The sequence below is a fragment of the Camelus bactrianus genome, chromosome 6 (genome assembly GCF_048773025.1).
Source record: "Camelus bactrianus isolate YW-2024 breed Bactrian camel chromosome 6, ASM4877302v1, whole genome shotgun sequence".
NCBI lineage: Eukaryota > Metazoa > Chordata > Mammalia > Artiodactyla > Camelidae > Camelus > Camelus bactrianus.
This window is the reverse complement of record NC_133544.1, coordinates 101,615,038-101,634,467: the sequence shown is the minus strand read 5'-3', so window position 1 is coordinate 101,634,467 and position 19,430 is coordinate 101,615,038. Positions and strand designations below refer to the sequence as shown.

The following is a 19,430-nucleotide window of genomic DNA, read 5'->3' as shown; positions in this document are numbered from 1 at the left end:
AACCCACAGGGGTGATCCTGATCATAACAGCTGCCAACACGGATCGAGCTCCGGCTACGAATGGTCTGTTCTGCCATCTCTGCCCCTGAGGCCTCACCAGGCTGGGAGCACTAAATTCGGTCATTCATGAGCATCATTTGTAAGTCCTCACTTTGTGCTTCTCACTCCCCCCTCACCAGACCCTCTGAGGGAAGCACTGTTATCATCTTCCCCAACCGAAGATAAGGCCACTGAGGCACAGAGACTAAACCTGCTCCAGGTCACATCGGCAATAAAGGACGTCTATAATTCTGCTGTTCTATTATTGACAAAGGAATCTGACATATCAATTCAAGGGAGACTGTTAAATAATCAAGTCTGTCAGGTCTTCACCTCAAAGAGCAGATACTATAGATTCCTGATGTAGGATGAGGCTGCCGCCACATACTGACTCAGCTTGAAATTAATATCCAAGATGAAGCAGCGGATACATGTAAATATTCACGACTGTCAACTCCGCTCTCGGGTCTGGGCCCTTCACTGCCTGAACGGGGGTGAAATCCCCACCCGTGTCAGGGAGGGAAGCGCAGCTCTTCCGGGACTCACCCAGGATTCACAGGCTGTTTCCCACCCACAGGCTGTCCTCAACGATTAAAAAGCTCTCAAAAATTTTACACCATGCAAAACTAAAAGACGTTTCTGCAGATGGAGCACTTTCTCAGGCTTAAACCTTTTTTGCCTACACTCAGCATGTGGGAAAATAACACATGACTCTGCAAAGTCTCTGACCCTCACCACTCATAGGAGTAGAATGGCCTCAGCACAAGATGACTCTTCACGGATGAGAACAAAATAAAGCCGCCCCCAACCACAGGCACTCCCAGAGACAGCGCTCAGCAGTCTTCTGCACACTCACGGTTGTGCAGCCCTCACCACCATCTATTTCCAGAACACTTCATCATCCTAGAAGAACACCCCTGCCACTAGCAATCACTCCCCAACCCCCCTCCACCCAACCCCTTGCAACCATCACCTGCCCTCTGCCTCTGCATGTGCCTATTCTGGGCATTTCAGATCACTGAATTCAACAATATGTGGCCGTTTGTGTCTGGTTCCTTTCACTTAACGTGCTGTTATCAAGGCTCGTCCAGGTTGAAGTGGTATCAGCATCTCTCTTTTTTTTTTTTTTGAAAGTATTAAAGTTTATTAGAAGGTGGTAAGTACTATCAAAAAGAGTAGAGAGGAGCATAAGTGATTGGGTTTCAAAGGGAAAAGTGCGGGTTGAGCAGTCAGTGTGGACTTCCCAGAGCAGGTGGCCTTTTTCATATTCCCCTATATTTATTTTTTCTTTTTTATTCACTTTTACGTCTGAATAATGTTCCACAACATGGAGATACTACATTCTGTTCATCCATTCAGCAGCTATGTATGGACGAGCTCCAGACGAATGAGTGTAAGAGGTGACTAGGCAGGGATGGCATTTAAGCAAAGGGCAAGATGTGCTTTCAAAAAAAAAAAAAAGCCAAGAAACAGAGGCACAAAGAAATTCAGCGCGTTTCTGAGAAAGTTCATGCTTGCTTCACGATGACTGGGGCTGGGGGGGGAGTGACTGGGGGGGGAGTGACAGGAGACACAATGAGGGAGTAACCTGAGAATATTCCCCATGCAAGCAGCTCAGCCAATTCTCCTCCCTCATCCTGTATTTTAGAGCCATTTTTGATAGGTTTTCTATTTCAAGTAACAGTACTTAGTTACACATCTGATCATCTGCATCAGATCACCTTACCTCCAAGCCACAGAAAGTCATTCACTGACTGGAGCAGCTCCAAGACATAAAGGTGATGGACCAGGGAGTCCTGCAGCATCCCGGCCTGCAGGCACAAACCCCCACATGTTCCATGGTGATGTCCGGAAAGTAAAATGCATGGAAATATCTCACTGCTTGTGCACGATATCTGCCCCCAAATTGCCCCAAAATCATGCTGGCAAAGCACTACTGAGCCCTCTCACTACAAAAAAAAAAAAAAAAAAAAAAAAAAGAGAGAGAGAGAGAACAGAAAAGAAAAGAATAAAGCTAAGAAAGCAAATTTAGGGTCTTCCATTCAAAACCAGCAACCATCACTGCCAGTAACTCAGCTGGAATGGTCCTGACTTCAAAAACCACTGCGCAGTTACATTGCAAACGTGATAGACATATATGTATTCCACGTAGATGATATTACAGTAGGATTTTTCTTTTCGAAATTTCCAGTTGCAACATTAACACAAGAAAGATTATGTTTCAGCTTTAAAAAAATCAATTATTTTCCACTTTCTTAATTTTGAACCTATTATTATTTTATAAAGGGTGCTATGCTGCAAATTATAAACCAACTATTTGGCTTCTGCCAACAAGACCTTTATGACTTCACTATTTCAGAGCAAGATTTAATGATGCTTTGAGAAGTGGGTCCTGGGGCGCTCACTAACAGCACTTTAAATACTGACAGGAATGTGCTATTTAAGTAATGCAAAGGCTCTAACTCTACATTAACTCAGAAACCAAAGAAACTACACCAAAGCCTTACTTTATCATTTTTAAATTTTGCTATTCTTTTGAATATTAAATTTCTTAAAAGATAAGATTTTTTTTGAGAAACACAGCAGCTGTATTAAATTTCCTCTCACCAAGAAAGCAATCTTTATCAAGAATAAATACCCCTATGGAAATCCAAAAGACGGGACGTTTCTAGCTAAGTGAACATGCAGATCTCAACACAAGACTAAATCCTATCAGATCTCACTCGAACGAGCTCAACAATGTCCTGTGCTACCCTGAAACTTAGCTCTTCTCTTCCAGATGTTGGCTGAGCTAAGATCATCACACAATGCAGGGAAGAAGAGAAAAGTCCACCTGGTTGCATCCTTTTTCTTCCAGCCACAAGGTGCCGCTAGGGGGTCCCCGTTAATAAGCTCTCCCCATGAGGAAATCCGGCATTCACACTGCCCCTGCCATCCCCAAGCAGCCCCGACGCCCCTCTCCCACTGGTGGCCCCCCAGCCTGTCAATGGTCTTCTAATGACCCTCCCAGTTGGTGGCACTCTCCCCCTCTTCCCTGCTTCACTCACTCACACACACACACACACACACACACACACACACACACACACACACACACACACGGAGCCAGGACAGCCTTCCCAAAGCACAAATTTGATTACATCACCCCCACTTCAAACCCTTCAGAGGCTCCCTGGTAGAGTTCTAACCCCACCCCCGACGCTGCTCGCCCAGCCTCACCTCAGTACCCAGGTCCCCAGTGACCTCAGGCGCCCCCTGACCTGCTGCTACTTCCCACTTGCCTCCAAGCCCATTTTGACAGTTTGTCAAGGGCGACTTCCTTCCCTCGAAACTCTACACTTTGGGTTAGGTGCCCCTGCTGTGTTCCTAGAACATTCTACGCTAAGACAACTTCTGACAATGCTAAACTCTCAAGAAGCAATACATTTTGCTTACTACTGTGAGTCCACACTCTCTCCCCTGGACACTCAGAATTGCATGTGTTATGAATAAATGAATGAAGGGGTGGGTCTCAAAGGACGGGCAGAGCTGCTCTCGCCCACCCCGACCCCTTCTTTCTGTAGAACATCAGAAGCAAAACCAGGAGTACCTCTCCTGAGGGTCACTTTCTGCTGACACACTTCACTGCCTCTTCTGTGTCAGTTCTAGTAAAAAACCAAGCTCCTCCTAAGCCCTCCATCCCTAGGCCCACTCCAGTGTCCTCCCAAGCAGGGGCACCCTCCACCCTGGACCACACAGTGCACTCTCCCCGAGTCCCCACCCCACAAGCCTCCAGGCCTCTACCCGGGCTGCTCCTGCAACCTGAGTCACCCTCTTGATTCCTTCTCCTGGCTGACTCTTACTCTGTCCTCATAACTGAATGTAGAGCACATTTCTTCAAGGAAGCCCTCTCTGATGATGTCCTTTAGCTCTTGGCTGGGCTCCCTCTACAGCAGGACTGCTTGGCGACCAACTGGTGTTTGTCCACCTGCTCCTCTGAGACCATGACCTCTTGGAGGCCACGTGGGAAAAAGGAGTGAGACGATAAGAGGGGTGGGAAGAGCAAAAAGCAAAATCACAGCCCAAGTCCCAGATTCAAGAATTCTGTCTCAGAAGAAAAGAATAAAATGTTTAATACGTATGTCATTTGGCTATGATTTTTGTGGCTCATGGAAAGCAAGAGGTTGGTGTTCTAGTCTAAAATCCAAGTTACATGCAAAGAAATGTACATATTCATATCCAAAGGAAACCAGAGCTGCTCAACAACAGTTTGCAGTTAAAATCAAAGGAAATTTGATAAAGGCAATCTCTCTCTCTCTCTCTCTTTGTTTTTTTTTTTTTTTTTTGTATCATATAGTTGTAGAAGTATTTGTATAACTAAGTGATGGCTACAGCCTATGATTCTGCACTGGAGTGTTTGGGGCAGAGGAAGCCCAGATTACATGCACTGTGTAAATGCAATCACACCAACACACTGACAGGTGCCCTACTGGCTGAGCTGAAGTTCCAAAGCAGACAACCTTACGATGCAAGACAGCTCTCATTAGAAAGTTAGGAATGCAATGTTCTGTACTCAATTACATACGTTATATGGGCCATTAAGCGATAGTGCATCTTGTCTAATGAAACCCCAAAATAAATTGTTAACGTCGATTTTCTCCATCTGACCCTTATTTGCTAACTTTGGATATCAAACCCTCACTCCATACAGAAAGCTCAGACCTACGCTGCAGCAGGTTACATCCCGTGGAAGAAAGCCTATCAAGGAAGAACTGGAGAGTTTCCCTTCAGAAGCTGCTAAGTCTGGTTTTGCACCTGTACGTCATTTGCAACCACGTCATCGTCAAAAGAGTAAGACCTTACCTCTGTGGGGCGAAAAGCACTGCGGTGCTTCTGAACCATTAAAGAACACTGAGCTTTGGGAAAGAGTCCTGAGGCACTTAAATCGTACTTTTTGTGAAAGGCTCCAATACTGACCCAATTCACCAATCCAGGTACAACAGGGAGGTACAGGAATTAGTAGATAGAACATGCCCTTGAAGTCTGACAAGGCCCTGCTTGAATCCTGCTACAGCATTTACTAGTCGCGAAATGGACCAATTCCTTAACCCCTCTGAGAAGGCTTCCCAATCTGCAAAAGTGGGCTGCCACCGCCCACCTGGGAGGCACGGATGTGAATGCAACACGCAAGTAGTGAGGCCGACTGCTACCTGACACGAGACCTGGCTAGTTTCCCTCTGCTGCCCTTCTCCCCCTTTAAACTTGCCCTGTTCCCACTGGTAAGGGTCAAGCCCCGGACCAGAATGCCCGATTCTTCTGTGTATCCCCGGATACATGTCTTACCCTTAGGAGGCCAGAAAAAGAACTATATCCTCCAACGTCACTATCAATGTTCTTAAGAGTCTGGGTTTTTTAAACTCTATTTTGCAGGGAGACTATTCCAGTACTGTCCAACCACCATTCTCCACTTTGGCTCCTTCTCACCTCAAATCTTCTGACTGCTGGCCTTTTGTTCGTGGGAAAGAGAGTCCGCTAGGGTGGAGACTCCCTAGGCCTCTGTCCCTCCCTCACAGGTGAGTGTGACTACCTTCTCAACACTCCTCACTCCGACTCCATCTTCCGAGGAGGTTCCCCTCCTGGAACATGCAGCCTCTGCATCATCCCCAGACGCGCACGCGTGGCCACAACCTTCCATTCAGATTTCTTCCTGGGTGGCCCTGCCCACCCCCAGAACCCTTAAGGATAAATGCCATTGCTCTGAAAATCCCAAACGCCAATGTGTGACACGCCAAAGCTGCATGGTCTGGGCTTTCCTCCAACACAGGCACAGCCCTGACTCGCCTCAGCCTCAGTCTGCACCTCTCGAGATGAGCTCATCCACCTGCACGGCTGTGAACACCAGCTAAGAGTGACGACTCCCAACGTGTATCTCTAGTCCGGCTCCTTCACCTGAGCCCAGGGGCCATAGACCCGAGAGCCTCTTTGAAGTCCTAACTTGGATGACAAATGGAATCTTAAAAATGCCTCATGTCCACCATTTACTCTAGAGTTCGATTCCTGGCAGGTACCTCCCAGGCTCCAGATTTTAGTAACAGACCCAGAACCCACCTAGGTTTTTGAGGTCACATTCAATTTCCCCTGTTCCTCCCCCCGGCCCTGCTCTGGAATCAGTCTTGTCATTTCTATTGCTTAGCCAGTCTCAAGTCTGGTTCTGCAAGGACCACGGATGAAACCCCACAAGCTGACAGCAAGGTGCAGTGCATCACAGTCCTCCGAAGAGAGCTCCCTGGAGGGGGAGGCATCTCCTGCCTCTGGTCATCTCAGAAGGCACTGGATTCTCACAAAGGAGGCCCAGGAGAAGGGACTCAAGGTTCTCTTGTGGTCTGAACTTTGAAGGTCCCGAAGTTTGGGGGAGTTCCTAGTTAGGAGACACACCTGCCAGTGAGCAGATGAGGATGGGGGAACCCAGGCAAGGCTGTTCTCACTCCGACCCCTGGGCTCTCGGGAGCCACGGGAAAGGCCTGTGTTCAGGGCACAGCCCAGCCTTCACAGATCCCAGCCTGCATTTGCCAACCCAGAGAGCCTAGACTCCTACTTGCGATTCTTGTGATCTGTTCCCCCCCAGAATGTGATGGGCTCTTTCAGAACGTCTGGCCTGTCTCAAGCGAGACCAAGTCAGTGAAGGATGAAGTGTCCACAAGTGGACCAGGGCATGAAAGGAGAAACAAGGTCTCATGGCCAGCATGACGGTGGTGGCCAAACCCTTCCCCCGGGTGAGATGAACCAGGGTTTGGGTGAGATTGCAAGGTCACTTCACAGCTGAATAGGGTGTTGGAGACTCACTACCGCAAACTAACGACACGGCCGTCAGTGGAGAACGTCAGCTGCAACAGACACGGAGTCAGCTATTTACTGCCATCATGGGTTAATAGTAAAGGCTGGTGCAGGGAGGACTGCATGGCTGCTGGAGCAAACCACAGACCCGGCTCTGAATGCCCACTGGCTGGAGCAGAGAGGAAGCTACAGTCCCCTTTAGCGGTCCCTGTGTCCACCAGATCCAAGTGAGCCAGCTACTTAGGAGAAGGCCATGTTGTTCTGATACTCAGAAAAACCAGCCTCGTAAAGGGAAAATAAGAGTGGCATGGAGTTTAGACCCGCTCCTGCCTCTCTATGAAGGCAAAGTTAAGTAAATGGCACCGGGAAAGTGAATGAAAAAACAAAAAACAAAAAACCGGTGACTGCTTCTTCCAACAGCATCCCCTGCAGCTGCTCACCCCCGAGACTGCCACTTTCTCACCAGTGACCGCCGGCCAGGAAGCTCCGTCACGCACGTCACACAGCGACAGCCCTGAACCGCGTGCCAAGCACGTTTGTCTAAAAGCCAGAATCAAGGAAGATGCTGCAGATTTTGACATTCCAAGTTTAAATACTCCTTGAAAAAAATCCCTCAGCAGCCGCCTAAATCAATTCACATCTCACTTCTTCAAAACAATCAAACAAATTTAATAAGTGTGCATTTGTCACCAAACATAAGGAGGACCAAACTGGTTCCTCAAAGCAAGGATTTTAACAGGTATCAAACACCAGTGGGTGATGTGCTAACAAAGCAAAAATTCCAAAAATCTAGAAAATAAAAAAATGACTAGGATAATATATGGATCAAGGCAACTATTAAGTTTTTGCTTTTTAAAGCTATGGGGACAGCACGGAGGACAATCTCGCTATTTCCAATGCAGGGTGTGCACAGTCCACTTTTCAGACGCAACAACATGCTCACAGGGCGGTACAAGATAGAAAGGTAAATAGAAAAAGGAAAAGAGGAACAGCGAAAATTAGAAACACATGAGAACAAAAATGAGAGCAATTACAAGAATTTACGTGAGTTAGGTGAGGACAGGGACGAGGGGACGGTGAGACCCACCCTCACCTATTGTTCCAGGGAAGGCAGGGGCCTGAAGCGAGCGGCGCTGCCGGGGGACCCCAACGTGGTCAGCGCCCCAAACCTAAACTTCACCTAGATGCGTGTAAACAACTTTTGAGCTACAAAATGTGGTCGCATTTCAAGCTGGACAATTTTACTCACTCCCAGCAAGAGTAACAGGAGAGAATTAGGCTCTGTTCCTGCACCAAAGCATTGTTTAAAAAAGTAATGACTGTGTAATAGTAAAAGCAACAATGGAGTAAAAGTGACTGGAGGAGAACTTACTTGACCCGAGCTCACAGGCCGCGTTATCTCACTGACGTTCAGATGCTGGCTGAGCCCTTACGGTACCAAAACATACAGGCCCACCAGGAGGGAGGTTTAATGCACTGCTGTATTTTGATGCCGGGAGCCATGCCTGGTACACAAGGTTCTGGGTAAACAATGGTGACAGTGTCAACCACTATGGGCTAAGCACACAACCAGCTACTCCGCCAAATACCAAGGACAGACTTCAAAAGGCAAAAACAAGCTGGCATTCTCTGGTGGGTCTGCAGACTCAGAGCCAAGCAGTTGCTGAGCAAACATGTCACCAGTGCCTCCTGTGACAAAAGAAGAGGCACTGGTCCGGGGGCTGGGGCAGGGCTCCAGGCTTCCACTGCTAACCCACCATTTTGTCCAGGGGGAGATGTTGGTCCCTGCTTACGTTGCACCGATGTACCGACATTGACTGACGCCTGGGGACTCAGCAGGTGGTGACAGGTGACGGGAATGGAGCCAGCCTGGGAGTGGCACGGTGCTGGCATCTGTGTCCTCAGCTTTGCCCAGGCCAATACATCTGCCAGCTCATCTACAAGAAGCAGAAGGGGAGAAAGCAGTGTAGATCACGGGGCCCTGTGAGGACAAGTCCTGGTCATGGCCACGACATGCCTCGCCCCTTCCTTAAGATATAGAGGTATGTCCGGGGAGGAAGTGAAAATTCATCCAGAGCCCGCCAGGCACCACAAGCAGGTGGGACTCGGGTCCCCTGTGCCTGTCACTCACAGGACTGGTCTGGACTTTCTTTTTATCAATTCTCTGGCATCTTCTCCTCTAACTTACCAACAACCAGAAAGTAGAATCTGATTTTAGACTCACAGAGAATCGCAGAAAACCTCCTCCACATCAGGCCCGGCAGCACGTGCCAGGCCCTCCGACCGTCACCTGTGGGACCGCCATGAGCCCTCTCCAGACTCAAGGCCCGAGGCCGTAGGTCGGGGGGGCACAGATTTCCACACTCTCCCCAGCAAAGGGGGACCACCTCTCGGCAAAGGCATCTCACCTTCTTCTGCCCAAGGGACATCTCGATAGATACACAGGGAAACAGAGCAGAATGTGGGGGTTAGGCAGCCCAGAAGAGCTCGTCTGCACTTCCAAGGCAAAGTGGGTCCGTTGACCTAATCACAGGGACAAAGTGAGGACGAATCTTTCCCTGCTGTGCCCCATGCTCCGTGACACGCCTTTCCCTGCGTAAGGAGCTCATTTGGAAGCCCCTGGCAGTGTTTCTGTTGTCCTAAATTGGCATGGTGGTTGTCAGGCAGGGAGAGAGGGCCTGAGCCGTGCAGGTGCTGGACCTGGGAGGCAGGAGATACTGGCTCCACTCCCAGCTCAACCAGCACCTCATTCTGCGTCTCAGGATTCAGCATGACATCTATAAGCAAAGGAATGAGACTGTCCCAGGACATGCTGTCCAACAGGAATGAAATGACAGCCATGTAAAGAAAGTTTCCCAGTTGCCACATTTAAAAATGTAACCCCCCCAAAAAAAACCCTAGAAACTGATTTTAAGAACATATCTTACTTATTCTACAGTATGTAAAATACTATCATTTTGACATGTAATCAATAAAGAAAGAAACAAAATAGTTTACATTCTTTTTACTAGACAAGTCTCAGCGTCTGATGTGCATTTGACCTACAGCACATCTCAGCTCAGAGCAGCCTCCTCCCCAGCTCTCCTAGCATCAGTGGCTTTGGCTACTCTATTGGACAGCAACTCCAGGGGTCACACCAGGGGAATTGGCTGAAAAGCGGGAGTAAGTGTCCATAATAATCCTAAAAGAATCTCTCTGAAACAAAGGCGAATTCACTTTTAAACGTCTGAAAACCGGCGGGTTTCACCTCCCTCACGCCTTGGCTACAAGACAGCCCTCCTCCTTGCTGATCCCTTTCTGGATGTAGGGAAGCAACCCTTCACACAGCCAGGGTGTCCGGGCATCCAGGTAGAATTTCCTGCTCTCTGTGTCCAATCCCACAAAGTCCTCCTTCTCAAACAGGATGTAGAGAAGGAAGAACTTATCCCCAGTCTTGTCGGATGCACAGTCCAGCCACTTGGACTTGAGCATGATGAAGAGAGACTCAGTGAAGTCCTCGATCCTCTTCTCCACCACCCTGCAGTCCTCGTAAATTGAAGGCCACGTCGGTGCGCGGCTGCTCGGGCACCTCCCCATGCAGCACAAAGACAAAGAGCCGAGAGTCATAGAGCGTGGTGCCATACAGCTCCTCTGCACGTGGAGCTTCTCGAAGGTCTTGGCCAAGAGGAAGTCGGTAATGATGACAAGGCCCACGACCTTGCGGTGGGTCTGGAAGTCGCTCCACCCATTCTCGGGCGCATAGTGGTGACTCTAGTGGATACAGAGTGCCCACGGCGAGCCGCAAGGGATGATCTGCCTCACCAAGGAGATTCGCTTATATATGCAAAAGAAATTCTCCTCTGAGATGATCCCCACGGGTTGGACCACCATGGGGAGAGTCTGGTGGTCCTCAGCACACTGCACGTAGTCAGGGATGTTCATGTTGCAGGCCCTGACGAGAGGGAAGAGGAGACCGAGGTACATACTGTGCTGCGGGCTGCGGGCCTCACTGGGTTGCGGTGACCTGGTGTGTACCAGTCAGAAGGCAGGGGAAGCCAAAGCAAAGCCGTGGGTACAGTTTGTCCTCAGCGTCTGCACATGGCTACCGCAGCTCGGATCACATTACGCAGCTTTTGGTCTAGGCTTCCGCCCTCTGCAGAAAAGGGTCATTTCTTGTTTTCTGTTTCCAAGCACCTAGCCAGGCCCTGATGCAAAGTCAATGCTCAAAACTGCTGAATAAAGGAATGAATAAAGGAACTGCTTCCACACCCCTCAGCAGGATATAATGCAAAGAAACACAGTAGGATTTCAACTCCAATTTATTTGAACTCCTAAGCTGCAGAATACTTGATAAGAAAACTTGCTTTGGGGAGGAGAGTACAGTTCAGTGATAGAACACATGCTTAGCATGTATGAGGTCCTGTGTTGAATCCTCAGTACCTCATTTTAAAAAAAATGAAACAAATAAATTAACCTATTTACCCCCCTCAAAAAATATTTTTTGAATTCCAAATTCAAGAAAAAATAAACACCTTGCAATTGACACAACGTTGTAAACATGAGTATACTTCAATTAAAAAAAATTCCTTGCCTTACAAGAATATATCTGGATTATGGAACATTACAAATGTAAAATGCCTAGGTTACCACCTGCATAAAAAGAAGGAAATGTACAAATTTACTATCCCTCATTTATGAGCTATATTTCCTTTGGGGGGTTTATAACCTCTTAGAACTAATTTTCTCAGATTAAAAAAAGAAGGAAACATTATCGGATTCTCCATAGTACTGAAGAATCAGATAAACATATGATAACATCTGACCCACAGAGTTTACTCAATAAATGCTTGTTGAATGAATGAATAAACAAGCAAAGTGAATGCTGCTCCCTGCCACAGAGCATCATGTTGGTACTGCCTGGAAATTCCAAGCCCACGTTTCACCCGACTCTACACTAACCATGGGTGACCTGGGCAGGCCTGTGTGCTCCTCTTAACCCCAGTTTAATCATGAATAGAAATGAGGGCAATAACACAAACCTCAAAGGGTTAGTGAGTCATTACTGAATTGTATCCCAACTTTGCAAGATGGAACCTTTAAAGAAATTTGGGCAAAAAGTCCGTAGGCCCTCTCCATATTATCTCTTACAACTACATGGGAATCTACATTATATCTCAAAATTAAAAAGTCTAATTTATTAAAGAGGCTATTGAGGTTAAACGTGCTCACTGTCTCAAATAAGGAACACACAGTACAAATAGGTCAATGCCCAGCCCATGAGATACACTCAGTAAACATTCCCACTGAGCCCACTGGTCCCTCCAACTTCGGAGCACGATGATGTGTCCTCATGGCCAGAGGCCCCTGCACCTGAAACTAACAAAGCTAATGGTCCCCACTTTCAAGAATCCCTGCCACCACCGTAGGACTAATTTTGTACTTGTAATTTTTTTCTTTATATTAAATAGAAAAACGTAATTGCATAGCCTTCAGGCCACCAAAACCTGACTACAGAGATCATGATGGCAGCCCTTCTTCGTGAAACAATAAAATGAAAAGCCATTTCCACAAGATCTCTGTGTAAATCTACTAGGGAACTTCATCCTGGACTGAGAGGAAGAGGACTGGGGAGGAGGGGGCAATCTGCGGCACACAGACCCATGGGCCACCTGTCCCACGATGGAGTTTAGACCCAACACTCACCCTCAAGAAACTTCAGAATAGACACAAGACAGAGTGCTGTGGACAAGATTTTTTTTTTTTTAAAGAAATCCCTTATTCCCTCGCAGGATTTGTTTCTACCGAGAAACAAATGTCTTATGTGTATAATGTTTCACAAAACACTTAAATTATTATCACCCCAACTTGACGCATTAAGAAACTGAGGGAGAGAGGTTTATCACATTGTGCAAGATTAGAGAGAGGCAAAAAAAAAAAAAAAGATGAGAGAGGGGCCACGTCGGACACCGTATTTAAACCCCAGCCCCTGTTCCAGTGCTCACACTAGAAAGTGGGATATACTGCCCCTTTCCTGCCCTCTCCCTGCAATAAATCTCTGAAGACTCTTTTGTGTGCCACCTGGAATCACAATCACTTCAATTTTCCACAAAGAGCTATGTCACATTTTGGATGTGTCAAAATCTATATGTTGAATGGGAGGAGAGATTTGTATTTTCTGTTTCTCAAAGGAAACATGGCTTAAAAGAAACTGAAAAGCACTTTTCTAGTCTAAGTCTTCATTGTGCAGAGAAGGAAACGGAGGTTCAGAAGAGATGAGGAAAAGGCCTTATTAACAAATATTGCCTCAGCGCAGCACCAAGCCAGCCTTGGGCACTTCTGGGGGAGGATCTGGAAGGCCCAGGAGAATGAGTCTTAGAAAACGGAAAGAGAAGAAGCATACAAGGCCCCGTCTCTACACCATCATACCATGAAGTTCCACCAAATTACCCAGTATGTGTGCAGCCAACATTAATGTGGGATAAACAAGTTATAGAAACCTGGAAGTCTCAACCATAGTGGAAATTCCAACATTTACTTTGTTTTTTTTCCCAGTTCAAGCATCAGCTCAGTGGGCACTCTGTACCAAGCACTACACGAGGCCTGGGGTTCTCCCAAATACACAACTCTTATATCACGTGAGCAAACCACACACAGGCCCACCAGAAGGAAAATGCCCACAGATAAGGTGGAATTACTGAGACTGAAAGCAGCCAACCAGCATATATTACTAGCAAATAAGGTGCTGCTAGAAATGGACTCATGGACATAGAAAGCAAACTGTGGTTAGCAGGCAGGAAAGGGGGGATTAACAGATACACGTTAATAAATATAAAATAAATGACAAGGACCTACTATATAGCACAGGGAACTATATTCAATTTCTTGTAATGAGTTGTACTAAAAACAAACTAAAAGATATATAGATACATATGCATATGTTTATAACTGAATCTCTGCTGTACATCTGAAACTAACATTCTAAATTGACTACACTTCAATAAAAAATAATTTTAAAAAATAAGTAAAAATAAAAGCAACGCCATTTAGAAAAAATAAAAGAATACTCTGATCCCCTTAGCTGTAGGTGGTGGAGAATTCTGGTTACAAACACCAAGTCCGCTGAATCACTCCAGCACTGGCTGTCACTCTTTCTGACCATCAGAGAGTCACTTGGCTTCAGTGAGTTTATTTTCTCTTCTGTGAAAGGCTTCAGTTTGCAACTAACGATGTATAGAATCTCATCATTCACAAACCCAACAATTAATGAGGACTTCCCATGGGCCAGGCTCTGGAAATATGAAAATATAGGGTCCGAGATATATTCATGGGTAGAAGAAATTTATGCCATAAAGACATTAATTCTTCTTGCTTTGATAGACTGATTCAATACAATTCTGTTTAGATTTCCTACCAGAATTTTTATGGGTAACAAGATAATTTATGGTCAGGAACAACCAAGAATCTTCTTTAGAACCAGCACTGGGAAGGGGTGGATAGGTCAATCATTTCCACTGGTCTTTCTGAAGTGATGAAAACGTTCTGGAATATTAATGGTTGCACCACTGTGAATATGCTAAAGCTGCTGAATTGTAGCATTTAAGTGGGTGGACTTCATGGTGTGTGAACAATATCACAATAAAGACGTTAAATGAATAAATATTTCTTGACAATTATTTTTCCCTCTATACAACTAGTCTGTCCCACAATTTAAGAAGAACCAAAAAACCAAAACAAACCAAATTTTGCCAGGAGCTCTTTAGGACTGCAATGTCCCTGAGTCTCCAACGCTTCTGGTTGTGCTGTTCCTGTTAACACACCCTAGCTGGGCTGGGCTAGTTAGGGACTGTAACTATCTTTTTAAGATCGACGGTCACACGTTTCACCCTGGGAGAGGGAAAGATGGAGGATGTCACAGCCTCATGCCTTCAGCTCATTTTTAACTGAACCAAGCCTTGCTTTCAACACTGTAATCCCTATCACTATAAAAACAGTGACATCATCAAGCACCGCCATCATAACACGTGAAAGTGTTCAAGGTACTTACCTGGGGCAGAAACACTGAGGGAGGAGACGGAAAATCCCTCAGGACTGACGCTCCCTTTTCCCGACTCCACCAGCAGAAGCTGGGGTTCACAGCCGGAGGCTCTCAGCCCGGGGAGGAGCGCCCACAACACTGAGCTGGCCCCCAGGGAGAGGGGAAGGGAGACGAGGGCAGCCCCGGGGTCGCGGGGCAGGGAAAGCCGGGGGGGGACGCGGGCAGTAGCCCCGCTCGGAGGCCAGCCCCAGCCCCATCCGCCCGCCCCCATCCGGGTCCGCAGACCCCGCCCGACCGGGACACAGCCCGCCCAGTGGCGGGGACGGGCCGGCGGCCGAGGGGAGGCAGCCCGGGAGGAGAGGACTCGCGGGCGGGAGAGGGGAAAGGGACTCCAGCCGCGGACTCAGAGGAGCCCGGCTGGGGCGAGAGGCGGCAGGTGCACACCTGGCCCTGGACAGCTGTGGCCGTGGCGCCGGGGCAGGAGCAAAAGTCCTACCAGGCGAAAGAGCTGAGCAGAATTTGGGGCCGATCCCATGCTCGGAGCTGGAGCTTCCAACCCTCGTTCCAGCTGGCACTGACTGCGCATGCGCAGGAGGGCCAGCGATCCTCTCTGGGTTCTGCGAGAGAAGGTGGGGAAGCGAGGGACGGAGAAGATGGGAGGAGGAGGGGAGAAGGGGAAAAGTGGGGGGAGAGACATGGACAGGAGGAGCAGAGAGAAGGCAGGGATCTGGAGGTTGGAGGAGAGTAGCAGAGATGGAGAGAAATAGTTTTAACTCTGGGGGCATCCTGAAGGAGGCAGCAGTTCTGCCTCTGCACACTTCTCTAACCCTTCAAGGCCCGCAGCTCATATTTTACCTCCCTGGTCCAGCCCTCCACCCAAGGCCTCTGCAGGACCCATACGGGGATCACACCCGTTTCCCCAAAGTGGAGCTGGGTTTCCTTTTGCTCTGGGAACCAAGCACCCGCAGGTGTTGTCGCTCAGAACTACCTTGTAAAGTGTACCTATTCCCCTTTTACACGCTGGGACACAGGCAGGCAAGATCTCTGCTTTACCTCCACTGTCCCAGGTGTTATACTGGCGGGGAGCGGGAGGTACAAGGTCAGATCCCAAAAGGAGCATACTGCCTGAGTTTTGGTGCATAGTCCCCATCCTTCCTGAGTAAACCACACCCCACCCTCGGGGAACCATCAAGAGCACACAGTATGTCCCTGGGTGTGGGATAGCTGCCCTCAATTCCAGTGCCCAGCTTGCTAGGAAGATAGGAGTGTTACTGAGTCTAAATTCATTCTCCTTAGTGCAGGACAGGCCAGTAAGTTGGGAGACCAGGTGTTGGGGCATGGAATAGCAACTTTCTGTAGACCTAGATGGCAAACTAATGTCCTGGAAAATCATCTCCCCAAGTCAGAATTCAGGCTCCTTTCCTACGAGCTTGGTTTTTGCAATCTTCTTGATATAGGAATTCTTTGTTGTTAGAATCCTTTGTTCTTGCAGCTATCTGCCTGGGTCAGATCCCTGTAAACCACCAACAAAACAAACGTTATTTTCTATTATGTAAATTCTTATCTTTACATGAATGGAAAAGTGTTAAATATCCTTAAAGGTCAGAGCCTTCAAAATAGGCTCTCCTGTATATTTTAGGCTCTAGGCAACATTGTTTTACAAGCAAGATGAAGCCTAGGAGACAGAGCACAGGGTTAAAGTCAAAGGAACAGATCTATTATGGAGTCAGATTTGTTCTTTTCTATTAACAGGGCAGAAGACACTTGAGGATTTAAATCCCTTTAAGTTAAAAATAAGTAATACTTTAAAGGAATTTACATACATAGGTCGGAATGTGCATAGCATATCTGGAAAACACACAGAGGATTGTAAACTGTGGCATCTCCAGGGAGGGCTGAAAGAAGAGAGGATGAGGGAAAACTTCTTTCACTTGTGTAATTTTGTGCTCTGTTTGAATTTATTTAACCACATGCATGTATTTCTTTTTCAGTTAAAAAATGTGTAATGGAGCAAAGGATTAGCAAGCTCAGCAAATACAGCAGCCATGGAATCACTGAGCTATCAATTTTGATTTAAGCCAGGAAGCAATTATTGACTCTCTCCTATGTGCCCAGTGCTGTTTTAAGACTTCTTTAATTTTTTTTTTATAAAATAATAAAGTGCTATTCCTCACCACTGCCCATGGCTGGTGGAAAACCAACAGAGTTTTTATTGAGTTGTTTTCCAAGAAGTAGAGATCAGTTATAAACAGAACACATCTTCAGGGCAAAAAAGGCGGAGTGGTTTACCAGCAGGCCAGATAGCTTTGAAGGTTTTTCAACAGAGGCACACAGAGGCTGAGAGAGAAAGCCTCCAGGACCCTACGAAAAGCTGCCCAAACTGCCTTCTCCATGGCACTACTGAAATAGGAAAGAAAAAATCTGACTCCATATTAGATCTGTTCCTTTGACTTTAACCCTCTGCCCTGTTTCCTAGGCTTAGTCTTGTTGGTTCTGCACCTTTTGTAAAACAATGTTGCCTAGAGCCTGAAATATACAGGAGAACCTATTCTCAAGGCTCTGACTTTGAAGGATATTAACACTTTCTATTCACATAAAGATAACAAGTTACAGAATAGAAAACAACATTTGTTTGTTGGAGGTTCACACGGATGTGACCCAGGTGAAGAGCTGCAAGAACAAAGGATTCTAACAACAAAGAATTCATACACCAAGTTTGCAACAACCAAGCATTCCCACTTCCCATTTTTAATATAAGAAGAGCCTGAAATCTGACTTGGGGTGATGGTTCCCCAGGACATTATTCTACCATTTCTCAGCTGGCTTTCCAAATTAAAGTCGCTATTTCTTGCCCCAAAACCTGGTCTCCTGATTTATTGGCCTGTAATGCACGAGCAGAACAAGCCTGGACTCGGAAACACAGACATTGAAAGTACCCATTTGGTATATTAAATGACCTGTTTCTTCTCATCTTCCTGACGTTTTATTCTCTTGAACACTCCTGCTATGTTTATGAAAAACCTGTCATGTGGACACATTTCCACCTCTAGCCACTACCCTTCCAGGTAACAACTGATGCCAAGAAGGCAATGGAAGTTGCTAGAAGGTATTACCTGGACAAAATAGAGCAGAAGTGGGTTCTGGCTGATGTTCAGGAGCAGGCTGGAACACCTGACAAGATGTTATAAGTACGGAGAGACAGCTGGGCACCAAAGGAGAAGCTTCTAAACTTCCATGAGGGACTTGTTGGATAGGAAGGAAAACTCCCAGACTATAGCTAGGATCCCACCACGAGCTTCCTGGGCGAGTCTGGGCAAGTAATTTAAAATCTCTAGGCCCATGCTGTCCAACATGGGAGCCACCAGCAGCATGCAGTAGTATGAAGTTATTCTGTAGCCAGACAGAATTATAAAAAGACATTTTATTGCAAAGGCCCAGCAGGTATATTATTTAAAAACGTTATTGGTTATCTTGAACTAACGAGTTATTTTTGTATGTGTAGGTTTCTGTGGTTTGTAAGGCCGGTGACTAATGATTGCGTTACAGTGAAGTATTTTGAAACTATAAGTTACTAGACACAGTATCCTCATATCACAGTTGAAAAAACTGATCCACATAAGCAAGATGATCTGACTTATTAGTTATGAGCAGGGGCTCTTGGGCCAGCCTGCCTGAGTATAAATTCTCACTCTGCCTCCAGGGGGTTCTGTGTGAATCTTGGACAAATTATTGTTGTTTTTGTTGTCGTTGTTATTATTTGTGCCTCTTTTTCCTTACCTTTTAAGTAGCGAGGAATATGTGGACTCTATCTCCTACTGTGTTGGCAGGATTAAATGAGTAAACGTCTGTGCTGCCCACTTCCCTGGGTTTCAGCATTCTCCAGGCAATCAGTGCCAAACTCAGAGGCATTCTCCACTGTCTTCGTCAGTCTGGGATGCTGTAACAAATTACCGCGTGTCGGGTGGCTTAAACAACCAGCATATTCCTTATGGTTTGGAGGCTGAGACTTTCAAGGTCAATGTATCCTTGAGAGGATTGCCAGCTCGAAGATGGCTGTCTTCCCAATATTTTCATATCCCAGAGAGCAGAGAGAAGCAAGCACTCTGGGGGCTTGTATAAGAACACTAATCCCATTCATGAGGGCTCTACTCTCATGACCTCATTTTATCCTACAAATCACCTCCCAAAGGCCCCACCTCGCAATACCATCACCCTGGGAGATGGGGTTTCGACATACGGATTTTGAGGGGATGCAAACATTCAGTCCACACATCGGCTAAGTCTCCCCAACATGCAGTCATCAAACCTGTAGCTAATATCAAAGTAATATTTATATCTCTCTGCCCATTTCCATTCCTACATCCACTATCACTGAAGCCCTGTTACATTTTATTCCTTATTTTTCTTGTAGAGATTTAATTGATTCCTCTAACTCCAATGCTCCCCTCGCTCCAGTCTGCTTAACAGCCCTGCCAGGTAAGTCTTCCTTAAAACAACTTCCCATTTCACCTGGTTGTTTTTTAGGTGTAAATGTCAGAATCCTCTCCACACCCCATCCTATACC

The 19,430-nt window shown here is 46.7% G+C and overlaps 1 protein-coding gene across 1 annotated transcript in view; it reads right to left on the bottom strand.

Moving 5' to 3' along the window:
- LOC141578013 (uncharacterized) overlaps nt 1–19,037 on the bottom strand; it is a 119,391-nt gene extending 100,354 nt beyond the window's left edge. Inside the window, exons 1-2 of the mRNA XM_074366564.1 lie at nt 18,644–19,037; nt 14,876–15,593 (exon numbers count right to left, since the gene is read on the bottom strand). The gene's annotated coding sequence lies outside the window, so the exon portion shown is untranslated. The remainder of the gene's footprint in view (nt 1–14,875; nt 15,594–18,643) is intronic.
- Nucleotides 19,038–19,430: the final 393 nt, after the last annotated feature.